Raw genomic sequence first — 23,543 nt, 5'->3', positions numbered from 1 at the left:
AATTAATTAAACTATATGTTTATCAATATTTCTGCTTTTTTTATTTTCTCTCATGCAAATATTTTAAAATTTTTAACTGATAAAGAAAATACTTTATTGTTGCTAGCAACCATTGCTTGTTCTTGGTAGATGAAAGTATATAAAGTATAAATGTATTTAATCACTTTATTATTAAAATAAAAGTGTATTTTTATATATCATACTCGTATATACTATGTATGAATACTTTATGACCACCATAATTAATGCATCGGCTTCTGCTATCTGTCTGCCTTTCACTTTATACATTGCCATTGCTTTTTCTTTCTTTGTTCTTTGCGTATTATTTTCCAATAATTTGCGTATCGTATTTATTAATTCAATCAAAACGCATTTGCCGCCGTTCAGCGTGTTGCGCAGTTTGTCATTTGCTTGTGAAAAATGAAAACTGGAAAGAACGTGAGATAACTAATGGCATTTTAATGAATGATAACAAAGCATGCAGAGGGTGTGGTGGAGTTTTTCAATTACCTTAAATGCATAGAAATTTACATTGAATACCCGTTCTGACAACAGCCATATATGTAAGCGACTTGCTTTGTTGTCACAGTTGCATACATATTCATTAATTAGCATAAACTAGTTATGTACAGATAGTAAATATTGCGTATATAACTATGTTTTGAGAGCATAAGTATATTAGTTTTATCTTCATTTTGACTGGCGTAGACAGCGCTTACGCGGTTATAGCCGAGTCCACAACAGCGCGCCACGCATCTCTCCTTTTGGCAGTTTGGCGCCAAATTAGTTTTATATTACGTTAAAAAGTGGGTCTTTGACGACTTTCTTAGGTCCTTTAATTGAGCTTTTTTATTGACGAAAATATGCTTTGTCTTGAATGAAAGGCAGTAATTTGATTATATTATATTATCGAAAAAGAACACATTTGGAATAAAAATGTCTCTCCCCTTTTTTCTTCGATTTAAACGGCTTACATACCATGGCGCCGCAATGTAGGTAACACATTTTTTTGTCTGATTTTTTAAAGTTAGATAGAAAACAGGAGATAGTCAAAGGTAGTAATAAAAGAAATTCATTAATAACAATACTAGCCCTCGAACTGGAGCTAGACCATTACATCATCAAGCACCTCAAAAGGTCTATTATTATCAAAAAATTCAATATTATATCAATATGTGATGAAATTGTTTCTGGCTGAATTTTTTAACCTCAAAATTCTTCGAGTCGAAATGTAGACTATATTTTTGAATATATTAAATCCATTCTATGTATTCCGAAATCATCTTCCATCACTGCGCCTAAAGGTAGGCAACTTTTTTCTAAAAAAAAAGTAAGAAAACTTTAATTTCTTCGGCTCGTATACATTATTTATTTCTACATCACTCTAATTCGTTGGAAGTTTTTTGTTTACCCACTCACGTGACACGTTTTACATGTGATTTGCTTTATTAAGGAGTACTTTTTTTTGCAAATAGTTTGCAACTAACGTTATTATGCCTCAGTCAGCTGACTTTACACGTACCCACTCACTGCGAGCGCTTCAAATCAACAAGACAAGTACTATTAGCTAAGCATCAATCTAACCGTATAGCAACTATTATCAGTCGCCTCCTAAGTATGTGTGTAAATAGCAGAACTCATGAAATATTTATATTATACTTTTTTCGAAAGCTAGAACCACTCATCATTAGACATAAGTGTACTATGAAAAGCTTGAGTCACTAATGTCAGAAATACTTTGCTAGAATTTGTACTCACTTACACTTACATATTTATATGGAACCTTCCACTTTCCGCTAATAAATGTGTATTCGTGACAAGCGACAGGCATATCACCTGTACATTGCTTCGTTAACGGTTGACTTTATTGCCACAAATGCTTACTAATTTATGAAGCTAAAGTCATGTACGAGTATTCGTGAGTGCGTGTGTGTGTGAAATGTAAATGTTTGCAGCAATTTCACAAATTTCATCAATATTTCATTGATCCCAACCATACTTTGTTTATTTATTTATTAGTTTTTTGTTTGTTTGTTTGCAAAGTTATATAATAGCCATCGTGACAATGTCAGAAAAAAGTTGTTTTTATGTTTACTCAGTTCGTCAATATTGTTGATAAGATTATACGCGCTTAGCAGACACTCAGGCAACGTGGCGCTGCAATCGGTCTCCATTAAGTTTTTTACGAATCTTTGATTCGATAAAAGTTAGAGTGTGGTGAATCGAACAAACAACTGGTATAAGTTAGATATAAAAATGTAGAGAGAGATAATACCTGCTGTCATGATAATTTCTCTCTCTAGATGTATTTTGACAGTAATTTACCATTTCGGTCATTCACCCTAATAAATATGGTCTAAAAAATGTAATATTTTAATATAATTGAAATTTTTATTATTGATTTAAAAATATAAAAATCAAAAATAATTCTTATTTTTTGATCTAAAAATATAAAAATCATACAATATTTCGCATATAGTTCACCTAAAAATCATGAAGGTGTAATCAAAACTTTTCTACGATGTTCCTTTATGTATGATTTTTTATTAAAAATTATAAAATAACTCTTATTTCCGGTCCCTGAAAAATTCTTTTCGTAGCAAATAACTTTTTAGTAACACTTTTAGGCTGTTCACGATAAGGTGGTTATCGGGTTATGTGGTTATGTGATTAAGTAAACAACAACAAAATTAGGTATGACAAAATAACCAACTTTGACCAACCTAGGCCCTTGTTTACAGATTATGTGGTTGTTTGCTTATTTCCAGTGTTAGAAAGTCGTAGGAATTTTACTAAATGGCAGCACAAAAAATAAATAAAACTAAACGAATGACACTTCCAATTAGATTTTCTTATTGGAAAATCTGCTATTAACAGCTGTTTTTTGATTACAATCGGCAAATTAAAACCGAAATAAAAAGCTTCAAAAAGCCTCACAAAACATCAACAATAATTAAAATTATCAAAAATCATCGAAGTAAAAAATAAATATAAATTTTTTGTCATTTATTTATACTCCAATTTTAGTGTCTACAGAAATACGAAATTCTGCAAATTTTATACAAAGAATTTTTTGAACCCTTAAAATTCGGATTATTTAATAAGCACATACCTTCAATAAAGTCCATTTCCTGAATAGCAGAACTTATTTTAAATTCGATTATTTTGCTTTTTAAACTTTGTTTAGGCATTTTATAAGTAGGAATCTCATTGAACTAAAATTGTAAACAATGAACAGCTGTTTGTGTAAAAATAAGCAAATAACCATACATAGGATGTTCACGGAGCATAGAGGTTATTTTTAATCACATAACCCGATAACCACCTAACCGTGAACAGCCTATTTGTTTTCGAAAAATTTCTATGTTTTCTCTAAACAGTTGTATTATATTTCAAGTCTTAAGTCATTATAATCAAAAAATATAATATTTGTATTTGTCCCTTTGCCAGTAATTCGTTATTTGAGTCAGTCAAAATAGTAAAAACTGGTCTGAAATCTGTAAAATAAAGCGAAATAGCAGAAAACGTTTATACCAATTTAATGAGATCTTCCCATACTCTCTTGAAACGAATTGAACAGAGAATTACAACTAATATACGTATTAATTCGTTTATCCTCAGAGGTGGCTTATCGAACAAACCACTGGTATAAATTTGGTATAAAAAATAAATTGGTATAATGAAATCTGTAGATGTAAATTACAAATTAATTAATAATAATTTATAAAAACTAAATTATAAAAATAACTGGTATAAATAATAAAATAGGTTGATATAATTACATCTGTAGACAGAAATAATTTATATCAACTTATTATTAATTTATAAATAATTATTTATAATTTATAAATAATTTACACCATTTATAAGAGTTAACCAAATACTTTTATGAAATTCAACTAGATAACGGTATTGCTGCGCAAAACATTTGGTTTTTTTTTGGTTCTCTTATTCGTAATAGCTTACTTGCGGTTTCAACTAGCTATAAACGCACATTTCTGCATTTATTATCTATAAACCTACATATATTTTAACACAAATTACTTACTCGCTTGTGTAGTTAAATGTCATTACATTGGAAATGCAAATATGCTGTCACAACAGCTGCTCTATTGCACACGCTGCAAAGGCCGGCCGATAGTAATTTGTAAATATATACGAGGATTTGTATAGAAAAAAGACTAGAAAAATGAAACATTCCGCATTTAATGCAAATCTGTGTCAATGTGACACTTTTATTGGTGTTAGTTTGTGTGCATATGTTTTGCATTTTCGCTTTTGCGTTTTCTTAATCTAATTTTCCGTTGCCAAGTGAGTGCCCCAGCACAGCCGCAATAAGTTTAGGATTTTTTTTTATTTTTTACCTACTGGCAAATCAGCTGTTGCTAAGTGAACGTAATTATTAATGATTTATACAGATTTATGAGTTACGCAAATTCAAAAAAGATATACACATTCATATGTATGTAAACAATGATTTGCTCAGTTATTGCATTAGTTTTATTAAATTAATTCTATTATTAATATTTTTTTTTTGTTAATATTTTTTATTATTATTTTTTTGCTTACTTTTTTCTTTTTTCTATTCACTTAATTATTTTTATTGTAGTAATATTTTTTTAACTATTGTTTTATTTTTATTAAATTAAAAGTGCTTACTCTTTTTGATTTTTTAACTTAACTTTTTATTGTAATAATAATTTTTTTTTAACTATTTTTTTATTTAAAAAAATTTAAATATTTTTTATGTTGTTTTATTAAATTATTATTATTATTATTTCTTTTTTAATAATTCAAGAATATTTACGTTTATTTTCAAGTAACAAATTAATAATTAAACATTTTTAATTTGCTGCAATATATATTTTCTAAAATTATTTTAAACCATTTTTCCTACTCCTAATTTCACCTTTAAGTTCTACATATGCATATGTACCTCCTATGTATCTATATCTGTATGTATGTATTTAAAAAGCTCCACGTGACAAATATCAGCTGAATGACTGACAGTTGCTGCTTCAGCTTCTGCTTCTTCTACTGCTGTTGCTAATGACTCTTAACAAACGTTCTTTGTGATTTATATTGTCTCTTTTATGATATTTGTTTTTGTTTTTCCTGTTGTTTTTGCTCGTGTTCCACTACATACAATTGTTGTTGTTATTGTAGGCGGCCATGTGCATGTTGCATTTAATTAGAGTTTGCCTAACAATGGGCAATTCAATTTATGCGGCACCCAGTGCGCACCTTTCAACTGTAGCAACAACGACAACGACAACAAATAGTATATAAGAGCGAAACACGCCTTCACAAATGTTGGCAAACAACTATAAGCTTAGATATATACATGTACATTTGTTGAAATGTTAATATGTATTTGCTTCTAAATATTCCGAGCTCACACCCAAGCACCAGCCTTCGATTGCCGCCCACTGCCTTTATTGCTTAAGCAAATGACTCGTGGCGTTGCGCATTAATTTCTCAACTCAGCTGTCTAACAATTATCTGTGCATATATTAAATATATATTTATTTTTATTATTATTATTTTTTCTTTTTTTATTATTTTTTTTTATTTTTTTTATATTTTATTATTATTTTTTATATTTTATTTTTAATTTTGTTTTTCGCTTTAATCTTTCAACATTTTTCCAGCGCGTAGATTTTGATTTCCATTTTCTGTAGACTAATCATTTATAGAAGTTATACTTCTGCTCAGTTTCAATTACTTCATTTTATTAATGCGCCACCAAGTCTTCTTCTTCTCTTCAGCTCCTCTTCTTCCTCTTACTAATTTCCATTATAGCTATAGATTACGTTTGTATTCCAATAAAATCACTAATTTATGTTAATGAAATGCATAAGTATGAAACAAAAAAATCATCAACGTGGAATCACTACAACAACAACCACAACAACAATAATAAAAATAATAATATAATTTATGTAAACAATTCGTGTCATTGTTGTTGCCTCACTTCGAACTGCACTTTGTACTTTGTTGTAATTTGTACGACAACAACATTGTCTACAACAATGTCTCAAACGCTGAAACGCAAATGCTCACCATAACACGCTCGTAATTACAACTTAGTTTGTTACATAAATATGCAGTTGTAATAAATGTTGATTTCTTTTTAAATCCTATTGAATAATTCATTACTTAACTAAATGAAAATTTAACAAAAAGAAAATAAGGCGGGCCTCATGAGAATTAATATAATAAAATATAACAATAATAAACTAGTATTTCTATTCATTAACATATAAATGTTAGAAAAACTCGTCTGTCTAGGCAGTTTACTGTTTGGACTTAGCCTTGATCAGCTGATGCAAACAGCTGATACAAATGCAGTTCAATACGAAATGATTTGCCTCTAAGTTGAACTGTAATCATTGTGCATTTATGCATATATTTGATTGTTGTTGTTTTATAAAATGTGTTAAAGTTAAAAACGGACTTAATTTTTTAGAAAACTATTAGGATACAATTTAAGAGCTTAATGGTCTAGAGAAATTATACTCTAAGGTAGCTGTCATTTACTAGATATTACATGTTGTCCTTTTACAATTTATGCTATTTTAATTTTATTGGTTAAATTTATATACCACATATCTAATATCCAATGTCGATCAGCTTTTTAACTAAGATCTTTTCTAGGTCTTTCGTAAGATACATTCCTATAATATCGTGGTTATAGTTGAAACAAATAGTTTAGACTAAATGCTGTGCTGGATTCATGATCACTATTACCATTCGCCTCCTTATTATTGGTAGTTTGTATGTTTTTGGATATCTAACAATATATTCCTCTTGTAAAATATTGCTGCATCAGAGATTCCCACTATTTTTCGAAAATAAATGTCCCATTGTTATTGATATAATTCCAGGAAGTTTTATCTTATCTTTTATGGGATGCGGACAGATGATTTTATCTTCAATATACATATTTTACATTTTTCAGTCACTTCCATAAACTTACCCATAATTGATCCAATATTTTATTATCATAAAAATTGTTCTTACGAAAACAAACATAAGAGTAAAAAAATCCAACGTAAAATAGGAAAAACTACTCATTGATTAGACCAACAAATCCAATGGTTAACGGAGAATCCCCAAAACAATGCTTATATGATATGGGTCAAGGTTTTAATCAACCTGGACTGTTGTGAGTTTGAGTTAAAAGAAAAGCGGGCCTTGCTTACAGCACAAAATCCTTTGATAAAAGTCATCGACTGTGAATCACGGTCTCTTAGCACTTACTTATATTTTACATCGTGTCCTTTCAAATTATCAGATTTTATTCTATTGTTCCAGAAGTTTATTTTCATTTATTTTCGTCAAGTATATCTCTTCCATGTTTTCGAGATCCCGATGTAGGGGGAGGGATGTAATTTTTGGAATCTTTTTGCTGGATCTTTTTAAAAGTGATTGTATTTATTATTTGTACAGAGCGATGAGAGTTCAACTAGAAAAATAGTTTCACAATCTTCAGTTGCTATATGGTCGGATTTCTGTGCTATTTTTGATCACGAAAAATATATCGAAATTCATATGTCACAATATATATGGAACTGAGGAATAGTACAATTATTAAAAGTCTTGGGATAAAAGTGTTCCATTGGTTGACAATACAAGGTTATATACAAAAATAGGTGTTTCAATAAAGCATTAGTATATCTAAAGATATATCTATGGATGGTTATAAACTAAAGTAAAGTAGTCGAATAGTGGCAAACAATCAATCAATCAAACGATCAAACAAGTTTATATTTTAACTTCCTTGTGAAACTCAATTTTTTTGAAAGAGTATCAAATTATAAAGACTCTGAACTGAATAAATTGTACCAGGAGTAGATAGTGTAGAGAAAATTGTCGACTTATCTGTTAGATTACCTTTTTTTGGTTTAGTTTTTATCTACGATAATATTTCAACGTTTTTCAAATAAATTATATCTTTTCATAAAAATATTTATGAGATCTGTTTTTTTATAGTGATTTATTTCAATTTTATTAACTTTTCTGCTTTAATGACACACTTTTAATTAACTTAACATTGTCAAATATTTATATTTTAATAAAAGTTGCGATAAAGCAGCCAAGGTCGGAGTCCAGACACAAATACCTACGAGCGGTAATAATGGAAATGAAATATTTTTCTATAATTCCGCATGCAAACAGAGACGCATTTTTCACAAGTGAATAATGAAAAATATGTACACATAATGAATATGAATACACATTCTGCTGAGCAATTGCAATTTCATTATGTAATTGACTTGAGTGAGATGAAAAAGTTTCCGCCAACCGCATAAAAACACCAGCAATATGCGCACGATATATCCGCATATAATTTACTTTACTTTTATATATAAAGGTCTATATGTTTGTACGTGGCTCATTGAAATGCGCGTGTTGCATTTTTCCTCATCTCTGCCACATTGTCATTTCATTTCATGTTTACTCGGATAACTCATGGCGGTGGTATGCCGCAAATGAAAAATTTGATAACGCTAAAAGATAAAATTACTGCACGCCATCTTCATATAAACATACATATGTAAATATATATGTATTATTGTATATAATATACATTCTTGTTGTGCAGCAGCGAGTGTAACAAGCGCCTGCAAATTTATGCTTTTATTTTCATTACACCTTTTAAGCACAGAACTACAACAGCAAACAGAAATGAGGCTACTGGTTTAGGTTTTCCGACAAACGCCACTTGGGCTAGAATTGCATTAATTTACATTTGATATCTGAATGCGGATCTTGAATCTCAGTTGCACCTTTACACATGTACTCTGTTACACACTGCGCTGTATCTAATACCTCTGTTGTACTATTTTGCACATTTGTTTTTGTAATTGTAGACGAGTCTTGCTTACCAACTCATCAACACTATGCATAACGCTTCTGTACATATAGTGAACTGAAATGATATCAGCTGTTGTAACTGGGTGAAATACTGTGGTATAAATGTCAACAGTGGTGAGCAATAAAGTGGCAGTGAAAAATAAATTAATGTCTAAACACAAAATATATATTTTAAAGTCTTGAAGTTTGCATAGGAACTTAACTCTATTCGAGATATTAAGAAAAAAAAAACACAAAAAAAAGTATACTTAAAATTTTTATTAAAAAAGATTATATATTTTTGAACCTCGAATAATTGTGCTCCAATAAGTATTTATTGCGGACAGAAAGCAATAAATTTAATAAATTTAAATTTAGTATATTCTATTATACCAGTTTATACCAGTTGGTTGTTCGTTGCGCCACTAATTTCACAATTCAATTCTAAACAAGAAAGCACATAACTTTTTGTCTTCCTCTTATACCAGTCTATACCAGTTGCTTATTCGTTTCGCCATTAAATCCCCAGTTCACTTCCACTTCTTCTCCTTCTATTATTCTAGTATATTCTATTATACCAGTTTAAATATTGAATGCATGACTGCATTTATTTTTCTTCTCAATATACTATATCTTATGACGGAGAAATATCTCTATGAAAATAATTAAATCCTATATCATTAACTACAAGTTGGCATATTTTCATATATTTATACATACTTCCATACATACAATATAATGGCAACTGATTTTCATGCTTACATACACATGTGTGTTGTAATTAAAGTCGATAATTGGTTTTTCACAATTACATTATTGTGGCAATAATACAATAGCTATGAGCGAGCTGATTGCAATAAGCGTGTATAAAAATGAAATCATGCCACAAGTTTACACTGTGTATGTTTGTATGTATTATACACATGACTACTGCACATAAGTAGCACAAAGTGGCTTATGTAATAAATCGAAAGTGATCAGCATGACATTGACGTCCCAGAAATGAAATGAATGTCACATTGAAACTTTTTTAATTAAACTCATAATTATTTGTGATATTTATGTTAGTATGTAAGTAAAATAAAACGTTTCTGTTAGAACACTTTTCTGGTCGATATGTTCGAGCTTCGCTCTCTTGTAAAAAAATTAAATATAATGGCTACAGCAAAGCTATGGTAGATTCAGCATTAAATTAAGATAACCACTTTATTAAATTCTGTCAGTCTACTGCATTTATACCAGTTCACTGCTTTAATGTGTGTATCATACTTTCTCTTTTCGTCTAAAACTTTTAATCTATCGCTTTCTATCTCGAAGGGATTCTCTCTTTCTCTCTCTATCTTTCTCTATCTAACATTGAGAGGCAGCAACAAATGATTTGTATTATATCTGCAATAAAAATCTTTATTTATAATATTAAACGAAAGAAGGTGTTCTACAAACTTCTGATCCTACTTTGTTCCATCTCCTACATCTGTTTCCAAAACATTTAAATATCTTTTGGCAGAGAAAACACAACAATTCACATAAAACTCGTCATCTTTCATCAATAGTTCTTTTGCTTTCCATAGTTAGCTTTTCTGCACTCGCTGGATGGTATTGCTAACAAGAAAAGCTTCATATCATATCAATAATGAGAGATGTGAAAGACTAAAACAGTTGACATCATGAGGGAATATGGAGAATGGGTAACGTAGAAAAACTGTTGAGGCCAAATGCCTTTCAAACAAATTGAAAATTCCCAAACTTAGTACAAACTACTCTCTAAAGGAAAATAATAAGAATAATTAGTTATGACTCATAGAACTCTCATAACTTACGAGACTCTCTTCATCTTCGTGTGCAAACAGATCATGAAAAAAAGTTTTAATAAGAGTGTTTCTAGTGTAAGGGACATTGTACTGACTGCTCAATACTAATATTTATATAATGATGTATCGGGTTCGAATATTTCAAATTGCTGGACGAGAATTTTACCAATATTTGAAGGGTACCGTGAAATCTAGACATCTAAGGCCTCGAAAACCACTGAGAAAATTATCTTCCGAGATCACCAAACGACTAGTCGACAATTGGTTTGCCGGAAATTATTTCCCTCAGTTGGTTTCTTCTCGGTGTTTACTGTCTGTCCTACTTGTCCAAATAATCCTCGGCAAGCGACTTCTTCTTTGATTTCTAACTGCACCTTGCGAGTTTTTGCCTTTCATTGTTTAATTAAAATATCTGTACAGTTAAATACCTATTTACATATATGTGGTTTATCAAACAAGCATTCAAACAAACATCTGCTCTTCGACAACCAAGCGGATTACATGGAAATCGAATAAAAATAAAAACAAAAATTTATAAAAATTAAAAAAAAGTGACAAAAATGACAGACGGCAGCAACATGCAACATACTAACCATGACCCACTTTGTGGCATACAAAACTACACGAAACTGTGCTAACGCGCGCAAACTTACAGCTAACCGTGTCGGCGAGTTGTTGCAACAAATAGACAAACGCTACGGACGGACAAACAGCCATGGCTGTTGCAGCGCTTTGGCAATCGCGCCAAAAGCTCAGCAATCGAAAATTGCAATTCAAGCGTTTAAACGGTTGCCAATTGTTGCCTAAACACACACACACACACACATACATTTGTATGTGTTGGTTTTCTGGTATGTGTATGTGTGTGTGGTTGTGCAAGTTGCTGTCTCTGCTTTAAGGCGCTTGTGCCAGTTAATAACTGTGTCGCTACCGCCAATTGGATTCTAAAGCTCAGCAAATGCAGCGTTAAACAAAACTAAAGCAACAACAAAAAAACAGCGAAGAAACATTAAATACAAGCTGGCAACGCCAATAAGCTTAACAAGCTGGTGCGCACTCAGCGCTGCTTTGTTATATTGCCAAATTTTGTTGCCAACAAAAATAGTAAACAACAAATGCCAAAAAAAAACGACAAAGCAAGCCAGACGTACATACAGACAAACAAATGCTTTGCATAATCTCGTTGCGCTTTGAGAGCGCCACAAATGTGCACGTTGTTTGCATTGCAACAACTACAAATGGCAATTGCATGATTGCTGGCTCTATGCATGTGTATATATGAGAGTGTATGTGTGTGTAGATACCCCATTGCAATCAGCTGCATTTGTTATTGTATTTTTTTAATTTTGTTCTTTTTATATTTTTGTTGTTTTTATATTGTTTCTTGGTTTTTTATTGTTTTTATAAGAAGTTTTTTATTTTATATTTTTTATATTTTGGTTTTTTATATTTTTTGTTTTTATATATATATTTTTTGTTTTTATATGTTTTTTTTGTTGTTATTGTTAGTTATTTTTTATTTTCGTAATTTTTTATTGTTTATGTTGTTGTTGTTGTTTTTGCAATGTGTTATCGGTGTGTTGCTGCGCGCCTTGCCGTTTGAGATTTGCAAGCCGCAGTTTGAAAAAAAAATAAATAATAATAAACAAGTAAGGAAGGGCTAAGTTCGGGTGTAACCGAACATTTTATACTCTCGCAATTTATTTATTTAACTTTATTTATATTATATAATACACAATTTGACACACATATTCGTCATATATATTGCATAAAGTCCATTGAAAGTTGGAAATCATAATATTAGGTTAGAAGCACCGAGGTCCTCGTGTTCGATATATGGGGCTTTAAAAACCTATGGTCCGATTTCGGCGATTTTAGAATGGGGCTGCCACACTTTTAACATAGTATTTGTGCAAAGTTCTGCACCGATATCTACACTAGTGCTTACTTTATATATTGTAAAGTAAACGATTCAGATCGTCTTCAAAGTTGGGGTATATTAGAAGTAGGCGTGGTTGTGAACCGATTTGGCCTATTTTCACAATATATGTATGTAAGGATGTAAGGAAACTATTACAAACCAAGTTTCATTGAAATCGGTCGAGTAGTTCCTGAGATATGGTTTTTGACCCATAAGTGGGCGACGCCACGCCCATTTTCCATTTTGTAAAAAAATCTGAGTGCAGCTTCCATCTGGCATTTCTTATGTGAAATTTAGTGTTTCTGACGTTTTTCGCTAGTGAGTTAACCCACTTTTAGTAATTTTCAACCTAACTTTTGTATGGGAGGTGGGCGTGGTTATGATCCGATTTCTTTCATTTTTGGACTGTGTTAGGAAGTGGCTAAAAAAAACGACGTTGGGTTTATATAGCTCTATTGGTTTGCGAGATATGTACAAAAAACTTAGTAGGGGGCGGGGCCACGCCCACTTCCCCAAAAAAATTACATCCAAATATGCCCCTTCATAGTGCGATCCTTCATAAAACATTTTATTTCCATAGCTTTATTTATGGCTTAGTTATGGCACTTTATGTGTTTTCGGGTTTCGCCATTTTGTGGGCGTGGCAGTGGTCCGATTTTGCTCATTTTCGAAAGCAACCTTCCTATGGTGCCAAGAAATAAGTGTGCCAAGTTTCATCAAGATATCTTAATTTTTACTCAAGTTACAGCTTGCACAGACGGACGGACGGTCGGACGGACAGACAGACAGACATTCGGATTTGAACTCCACTCTTCACCCTGATCACTTTGGTATATATAACCCTATATCTAGCTCGTTTAGTTTTGGGTGTTACAAACAACCGTTATGTGAACAAAACTATAATACTCTCTTTAGCAACATTTGTTGCGAGAGTATAAAAAGTATAAACAAATTGGAAACCGTAAGAATAAATATAAAAAACGCAAAAACAAAGCGGCACAAGGCAGCCAAGCGACCAACAAGCCACACCTCCGCCACGCGCGGCGCTCAAAATCAAATGCGAACACCAAAGACACACACAGGCTAACTGAGTGCATGCGCTTGCATACAAAGCGCATACAGATACAGATGTATATGTCTAAGGGGGCTAGACGCAGAATATATCAATTCTATATTATGCACATTTGTGTGTTTGTGTTCATAACAGTAGCTGTCGTGAATGTAGCACGTTCGAGTTACGTGCGACCTAATCCACTTTGTGTTTGCTAATGCAATTGTTGTTGTTGTTTTTTTGTCATTTGCGTCTGGTTTTGTAATATTGTTGTGATTATTATTTTTTAATTACATATTTATATTTTTTTAATTTATTCTAAATCTTTTGTAAAAAAAATATTTTTTATTGTATCACACATTTTCTAATGTTCGAATGGCAGCGCTGTTAATTTATGCTCACTTATAATAAATATAAATTATTATTTTTGCATATTTATGTCACACGCAATCTTTCGAACTCGTTTTCCAATACTATGTTCGAACAATTCACAAAGTGGCGTTGCACATGCGCAGTGCGCGTTTCTGGTCACGTTCACGCTTTTGCCCGGCCCTCTTCGAGTGGAGGCTAAGCAATCTATTCAATTAAACGCAGTTTCTTGTTTTCCTTTATAGTTGATGAAGTGTGTATAATTATTATTTTTCTATTTTTTCTGCTGTTTTGAAACAAGTTTTTTTATTATTTATGAATTTTCTCAATAAATATTTATATAGGTTAGGATTATTAATATTTGAGCCAGAACTTATATACAAATACTAGTATTTAATCGTTTTCGTTTCACCACTACCCTGGTCGCTTAATTGTATTTAAGAGAGTATGTTGATAACTCATTAAAGTGACATAACCTCTTTCCACTCTCTAACTATTCAATTATTCCAGTTTATTTAATTGAAACCACTCGCTCGTTCGTTTCACCACTCTCTAAAGCTTAAAGCTTTCGTCTTCATTTCCATGCCACTTGTATGCCACTTCTGCGCTCTTTACCCAGCAACCATATATAGCCACCACATTCATTTATCTATTCAACTGCTCCAATTCAGTTGTTGCCTCATCAATTTTTTGTTCCAACTACTTCTTGTTGTTGTTGTTTTGTTCACCCATTTGTTGCTTACAAAAGCGTTACAAATGTGTTGTTTGTTGGTTTGTTATGCTTCAGTGATGTGTCCATTATGTATGACTGTTGAACGTTGCAACATCGCAGTAGCGCCAGCAGTGGCTTCACCACAACGAAAGCCCGTTAAAGCTGGCTTCCTGGCAATTAACGAGCAAGCGATGTAATATGTAACTGCGAAAGCATATTAAATTAGATTAAGCGATATCATTTGAGCGTGCTTTCATTATAAATAAAGTAATTAATATTAGATCTCATGTGGAAGTCTAATATTTTAAAGTGGCTCGAGCGTCTCGTGACCCTATTAAAAATGAAACCCGATTTTTTCACGTTGAAGTAATGTTCTGTTGCCTTTAACTGCCTTCAATATTTTGATCTTTTCTTCGATATTTCAACTACCAAATAAAATGAAGAAATTGTTATCCAAACTCTATATTTCTCTCTTTGGAACCCTAAAGTAATATCGGATTAATATATGACCTAACAAAACTTAATCTCAATATCAAATTTCATAACTCTTTAGGATTGTTTTAAACTACAACATTATAAATAAGCTCTTTAAAGAGCACCAGTGAGTGTACCTATTTAGAATTTAGTCATCTTAAAGTAACCATTAGATTAATTATATAATTAAGCTTTCCGTAGAATGAGTACCGGATTGCTCACTCTGGGCCAGAAAAACAACTTTGTAAAACTTTATACGAGTCTTTAACGATATCCGATCGCATTTCGAACAAGTCCTTTAGCTGTTTGTTAACTGAAAACAAAAAAATCCTATATATTGCTCTACTGGCCAGATTAAAGTCAGAACTGTGGGGTCTTCTGGACAAAAATACTCCTAAAAGCAGCGAACGATATCTTTTGGATATACTTGTGATAATGTAGTCCCCGATTTATCAAACCGTCCGGCTGCTCTACAGTGATCCCCTACTCATTGTCTGCTTGAGTTCAACTCTACCCCCTGTGCTTCACTTATTGCGCACTTTCATTTCAAAATTAAAAAAATTAGAAACAATAAAACTCCGTATTACCCCTTCTGTTGTTGCTATCTGCTTTCAATCATTGGCAGGTAATATAGTAGAACCAACAACAGGAGTTGTTATTGTTATTTTTGCTAGTGTTGCTGCTGTTAAAACAAACCTGCCAACATGTGCTTAGAGTTAGTCATAGACCATGTCATGTTAAGTCTATTTTATAGACTTGATTATGCCAAACACAACAACAAAGAACTGCTGTTGCAACTGACAACTGTTGTTGCAGCCACTCTGCGCCATGTGGCAGTGACCAAATTGAGCATTGCACAAGGCATTCGACATAATTTGTTTTGTGCATGTTTTGCTTTGTAACTGCTTTATCGCATTTTCGCCTTGCTTAGGCTTTTTGTGGCACGTACCCACCGTACACACACACACACAAGCAGCGGTGATGTGTTGCCCTCGCGTTATTGTTGGAATTAACATACTTAAATGCAGTTAACGGTTTTTTTTCGCATAATCAGTCTGTCTGTCTTGTAATTCAGCAAATTTGCCATTCACCATTTGTTGCCTACAACAACACAGCTGCACTTCTTGCAACCTTTGCGCTGCCGTGAAAATTGCTGGCTTTTCCTCACTTTTATCGCATTCGCCAGCAGCGGCAATCAAAAGTCATGAGGAAGCGCTATTAAATGCAATTGCCCACAAACACAGACACACATAAATTGCATTAAGTCTGTTTTTTATTTGCTCGCGCCTCTGCTTTTTATGTGTGTCTTCTAACTGAGCACGTTTCTTTGTCTCTTTTTTTGTTTTGTTGCCTTTCTAATTGTTCGAAATAAAATAAATCGACCTCAATTCGATGACCTCGGCTTCCAGTCGCTATTTTTATGCGTAGAAAAAGATGATGCAGCCGTTTGTTTTTATTTCTAGCATTAGTCTAATTTTTATGCACAATAAGTAGCAATGAGCTTTTGTTATTTGCAATAAATATTTACCTTAACAACGGTGGTTTTGTTTGATTTTTTTTATTTGTTTGGTTGTATTGCCGATTTGCATGGCAAATAGCAGTGATACTTTCATAGATTTATGAATGTTTTGAGTTCATTAGAATGGTTTGCGAACTAATAAGAAGTAATAAAATGAAAGAATTAAGTTAGGTTCTCGAGATCTGCACTTATATTTATAGTGTCAGAGTTATAAAAATAAATGTAGATCTAGACTGTATAGAAAATATATGAATAGCTTAATAGTGGCCTAGATCTCTTAAACTGATGCTCACAACTTTTGTTTTTTATAAAAAAATACAACCCTTTTCTACTAACATATGTAGCCATTAGAAGGAGGAAATGTGTTATATCATTGACTGTTTTATAATATCTAATTAAACACAGGGTTTCTTCAAATCAAAATCCCAAAATAAAGTTTTTGAGTACACTTGGACGCATAATTTTGTGCCTAATTTCCATGGTTTACGCTTGTACGCTGTAATATATAATTATTTGAATATACCCTAATCTTCTAGTGATATTGTGTAATTTTATATGTAAAAAAAATAAAATTTATGAAACCGTGAAATCCATGGTAACCCCTTAAATACAATATTTCTTTTCAACACTTCCAATAAAAATCATAATCATCTGGTATGAAAGCAAAAATTATGAGATTCAAACTGCCGACTTTAATATAATTCCATTTCAGTTTTATAACCTTTTGTATGAACACAACCGGTGTTATTTGGACTTTTTTAGTATCTGCTCATTGTATCACAATAAACTATAAAACTATAGTATTTACTAAAATTTTAATTATTCAACCATTTCATTATTATTTTCTCTCTATCTCCATTACAGATAAGCACAAAGCGTTTATCCATAAAAATGCCTAATAAAAAAGCGGTCATTGTTTTTTGAGGTTGAAAGGTCTTTGAAAGGACTTGACAGCCACCGTCGACGGATCGAAAGCGAAAGTATTTGAAACGATATTGCAGAAGTGCCGAAGTGCAGCAATAATAATCAGTTATTTGCTGTAATCTGCACGAAAGTAAAGAAAACGGGAGAGAGAAAGAGATATAAAGAGAGCGCGGAAGTATAAGTGAAAAGCGGTAAAGCAGAAGTTTTTGGAATCTGTTTACTAGCAGCACATCTTTGGTGAGTAAATAGAAAGTATTTTTTGAGTATGTATAAAGTGAGGGTTATTACCTTAAATATATAGAATAATTTATTTAATTTTTTCGATGAAATACGGTACATAGATTTACCTTATAAAAGTATTTTTTCCCCGATGACATATCAAAATTGGTTCGGAAATGTTGAAATGATGTAATTTAATGTTTAATTTTGAAATAATCATTATATTAAAATTAATTACCCACTCGTATGTATCCATATATGATCACAAACATGCGCATATAATAATAGTCTTGGTATAATAATCATGGCTTAAATCACATCACGCTCTTTAATAATATTTTACTTATATACATATATACAAACATATATACATATGTACATAGTATATATTAATTTGTATGAGTAAGTGAGTCATCGCTTGTTCTTCTTTTCTAAGAAAACCTGAATTTTTATTCAACAACCTGTCATTGAGTCATGCGAGTTTACAATAGTTATGAGACATAAAAGTTTTCTATTATGCTTCAGAAGCTTAATAAATGAATTGCGTTTATTCAACACATACATACTCACATTTATGAGTTTTTGTCACTTGGTCAGTTCTTTTCTTAGTAACTTTTGACACTTCTGCATTTGTTGATACGCCATTTTGTGGCAAGTTTCAAAAATTACCTACTTTGCAAATATAATAACAATTAGGTAGAAATGCTATAAGAAATCTTCTGAAATTGATTTATGGAAGCTTTCGAATGGTTTCGAATACTATAATACCAATTCCGATACTAAATACCTCGAAATATTTGACTTGAAGTCAAATTTGCACAGACATTTATTGTATTTATTGCTTGCCTTATGCTCGATGTACTGGTTACTAAGTCTGTTAATCTCCAAAGAATTGTCAAAACTGCTCGCATTTATACAAAATTTCTATTTTGATAGCTTGGTTCAGATTTAAGTTGAATACTCAATACGTTGAACTTCGAAAGTGGAAAAGCAATCGTGTAATTTATTGAAATCTACATTTGTTGCCAAATTCTAAGCTTAATTATCTCTCCTTATACATGAATGAATTTCATTGGAATTTCACGGGAATAAGAAAACCTCAATAACTGGACGTATTGACATTGATTGGCATAAGAAAGCTTAATGTTTAACGTTCTACATTAGTGTCTGCAGCAGGCGTGATCTTGGGGTCACAAAATTATTTGTATAATGTTGACATTCGGAGAAATAACTCTAAGCGAAATCAAGGGATGACCATTATCCAAAATTAAAATGTATCTATTTCTGAGATAAACAGTTGTTGTGGTGAGGAATATTAGGTTAATTTGTTGAAATTGCCTTATACAAATAAATGTATGTTTTCCTTCATAGTATTTTAGACGTTCTATAGCAGAGTCGATTAGTTAATTGATTTAGTATTATAAGGTTGTGAAAACAATTAATGGCGAAAATTCTTTTTTTTAATTATTCATTCCTATATACGCTTAATTGAATAGATTAGTAAAATGCTCCATTTGGGATAATTGAGTCGATTAGTCAATTTATCTATTATATGGTAAATTTTAGAACAATTAATGGTGGAAATTCTAAATTTATTTTAAATTGAGTAACAGATTCATTTAGGATAATTGAGTCGATTAGTTAATTGATCCATTATATGGTAAACTATAATCATTAAATGGTGAAATTTATATTTTTTTAATTAATAATTCATTCAAACCGAATTGAGTTAATTGAGTCGATTACTTAAATGGTTCATTTGGGATAAATTAAGTACAAATAAGTGTATAATTTCTGAAATTTTCATAACTAATAATTAAAATGTCTTTAAATTTTGATTACTGACAATTTAAAAGGCTTATTAATTAATTCCTTGGATTATAATAATAAAGGTTGAGTAATTAAACAATAATTTAACCAACCAATTTAATGAGCCAGTTTGAATAGTTTCATATAGGTATGAATGTATGTATATTCCATTATGTTGTTAAAAACCACCGCTGGGTGGTCATATATGTACATAAGCATTTTAATGCACACACTCTACTGCCTGTGGTTCGGATTTTTAACCTCAATTTTTCCACACTCAATGCATAACATGTTTGTGCGCTGCCGTTGTCCTTGTAAAAGGTTATTTTTTTGCCAGCAAACGGCAAGTAATCTCCACTTCCTGCCACAACACATACCTATGTACAAGCACAAACAAACCCACTTGCAAACTTTTCTCTGACGTAGTTCGCATTTATATATATATTATATATGTTTGAGTATGCATGTGGGTGTGCACACATTAAGTTTTGATTTGTTCATTCCTTTTGCCATTTGAGGGCAATTAGCGAACGCTCAACGTTTCACACACTTTGGCCTCATCGCAAATGTGCAGGTCTATACATATACATATGTATATAATCATACTTATATTGTGGTAATTATTATTGTCGTGGTTCGTTCGTCGCTCAGCTGTTGATAAAATACATATGTATTTCGAAGGGAGAGAGACAAGGCGGCTTCAACATATTTCCAGCTGTTTTCAATGGCCATCACAACCTTCATTGCCTGTTCGGGCTTATTATATTTTCGTTTTTGTTGCTTGTGTACTTGGTTTTCCGCAATACGGCTGGTACGCGTGTCTGGTGGTCAACTGGCAGCCTTGAAACTTTAGCATTGGCCTACGTTGCTTGTTTGTTGGGTGAATGTTCTTTTTTTCCTTTCCTTGCTTTTCTGAGAAAAAAATTAAGTATAAATATTTAAACTTTTTTGCGCATTTGTAACAGACTTATGTGGAATTTCCGTGTCACGTGCATTTTGTAATTTCCTTGTAAATTAAATGGATTTAAACCACTGACAGAAAGTATGACAAGGGTTTGCAAATCAAAATTTAAGATCTTTCAAATCATTATTGTGTCTCATGCAACCTTTGCTAAGAGAAAAAAATAAATTTCAAAGTCATCTTAAGACTGCTTACAGTCTCACCTTGATTCTATTAGAACAGATGAATAATTTTTGTGGGTGGTACTAATACAGAAAAAGTTGAAAACATTATGATGTGAGACTTTAAAATGTCAACCAAATTTCCTTGAAATCACGAGAAATGGAGGTTAAGAGGGGTCTCTTCAAAATCTATAGCTTTTCAGCCGCAGTTCGTAACGGTAGCTCTCTTTACTTGTATAATTATATTAGTATTTCTTTTAAAAAATATAATATTGAGCAAAATTATATTTAGAAATTTACAGTAATGCCATATTTTTATTAATGCCAGTTGTGTGTTCGTTTCACCACTATCCTAGATTTTGCATAGAAAAGTAATCATAGTTTTTAATTTAATAAAAGATATATCAATTATATTTTTCTCATCAGTGGAGATATTGAGAGTTATGTAAGTAATTTACCGTTAGCTTCGACGATACCGGAACGGCCCCATCTTTATCCAGCAAGCATTTTCAACTCGGTAACTTTTCTGCTGGAATAACAACAACAGCTGGAATTGAAAATGACACCCATGCAATATTTGCCAATTCTCTAACGTGCGGAACTGTTTTTTCTGCAGTTTTGGCCTCATTTATAGTTCTGTTCCTGCTTGGAGTGGTTAAATGTATGCTTAATTTCACTCAATAGGTATTTAGCTCTTAAAAAAAAACTTTCTATATTCTCAGCAAAGATGAGAAGATTAGCAAACCGTTCGCAGAAAATATATTATATTAATAATAGAATACATGCGTAAACATAATGCTACCCCTGCTCCAGCCTATAAATGTAATATTAATGAGTCAGACATTATTCAGCTTTTCTTTTGAGGGTACACAGACATATTTACATATATATATATATGAAAATATAAATATATGTATATATGTCGGTATTTACTCACATGTATGTATATTGGCTTCACCTTGCTATTTTCGTTTCAAGTTCAAGCTCGTGACTGCAAAGCGTTGAGGGTGCATGTCGCGATTAAAAGCACACACATTTTGCACATCTATTATTCATATTGGTACTCGTATGTGAGTATGTCTGTTTATATGTACTCATATGGTAAATACACCCACACTTCAATGTCTATGCTTTTAATCAATATTTTTATTAGATTTATTACAATTTTTTCTGGGTCACAAAACGGCTGCGGGAATGTGTAATTATATATGACAATGCGATATGATAATCAAAATATTTATGGGAACTAGACAGTTTGGGAGCAATAATAATAATAATATTTGATTTTGATGTGTTTGATTACAGTTGATAAGCGATAAATTAGTACCAACTAAAAGGAAATTGTAATTTATCTGCTCTCTTGTTGGATTAAAAACTATTTAAAAAAAAAATAAAACCCAAAAAAAAAACATGTTTTTATGAAAATAAATTAATTTAAAAGTTTGTTGTCCTTGAAACACAATTCGCTGGTTTACATAGTTCTATATAAATTATATATGGAACACATATGTATTTATGTACATATATATGTACTTTTCTACACAAATATTTATTTTTCTTTTTATTTATATTTTTTTCTTTGCTGACGGACAACCTCAAAAATTGGCTCAAATATATTCATGCTCATATATACATTTGTGTACATACATATGTAGATATGATTCCATTTCAGCTTGCATGCAAAATCGATTGTAAGTGTCCAGACAAACATTCTGACGCATTTCGCCTATTACAAATTTAATTTTGCCAGCATTGACGTACACATGTATTCGTATGTATGGGCGTGCTTACAGTAACTTGGCGTAGGTGACAACGCAAATCGCCACAGTATTGTGTAAATAAAGAGGAAATTTGTTGTTTTTTTTTTCTACAATTGCTTTTCGCTAAACTACAAAATACACACGTTTCTTTGTATTATTTGAATTTATTTTTGGTTTTTGCTTTGTTTAGTTTAAGTATATACAAATATGGGTCGAAGTGAGGTAAAAAAACATCGATACGGTGTAATCTGTATTGAAATTGTCGTAGGTGCTCTGGTGATGATACTCTAATGTAGGAATATTTTTCATTTACATACATATTGGAAAATTGTGAAATATTTCATTTCCGCATTGATTTGATTGAAAATATATAATTGTTCTAAATATCCAATTTCCAGAAAAACTGTGATAATTGACAATTCATTAACTTTGAGTTTGACATTTTTTTTTCCTGGAATGAAAATTGTACAATAATACATATATTATATTTATATTTTTTAAACTATTCTCTTATAATCAATTTATAATATTCTTTTAAATTTGATTAGTTCGTTCAGAAGTAGGAAAATTTCATACAAATTAACTTTATGTTAGAAGTTCCAAAATCTTCAGTGACAATACTATGATGCCTAGACCCGTTTTCTTTTGTGACTATGCTTTATGTTTACAATTAATATAGTATTTTACTTAAAATAATTTAATAATTAAATATGAAAATCAATTTTTTTTATGAATTAAATTGTTACATATTACTTATCTCCAGCATTGCAATTCAGGTGCACCACTGCGTATGAGCAAAATTTTTTCATTCGAAAAATTTAATTGGATACACATTTCTTTAGCTTAAGTTGAGTTCAGCATTTTCTTATTTGAGCTCAATCCATAAACATGAAAAGACCATTGAATTTCAAAAACATGATGTATAGTTGTTTTTGTCATTATACAATTAACAAGAAAGTGAAATTTAAGCATAAATATGAATGAGAAAATGCA

The 23,543-nt window shown here is 31.4% G+C and overlaps 1 protein-coding gene across 6 annotated transcripts in view; it reads left to right on the top strand.

The window, feature by feature from the left end:
• Fam214a_5 (Protein FAM214A) overlaps positions 1-23,543 on the top strand; it is a 134,063-nt gene that overhangs the window by 94,734 nt on the left and 15,786 nt on the right. For all 6 annotated transcript variants that reach the window (XR_008471950.1, XM_054234496.1, XM_054234495.1 and 3 more), the window contains one exon: positions 17,581-17,877. The gene's annotated coding sequence lies outside the window, so the exon portion shown is untranslated. The remainder of the gene's footprint in view (positions 1-17,580; positions 17,878-23,543) is intronic.

Source organism: Zeugodacus cucurbitae, chromosome 6, assembly GCF_028554725.1.
Source record: "Zeugodacus cucurbitae isolate PBARC_wt_2022May chromosome 6, idZeuCucr1.2, whole genome shotgun sequence".
In the NCBI taxonomy this organism is placed as follows: Eukaryota; Metazoa; Arthropoda; class Insecta; order Diptera; family Tephritidae; genus Zeugodacus; species Zeugodacus cucurbitae.
The sequence above is the reverse complement of the archived record's forward strand: the minus strand, read 5'-3'. Positions and strand labels throughout refer to the sequence as shown.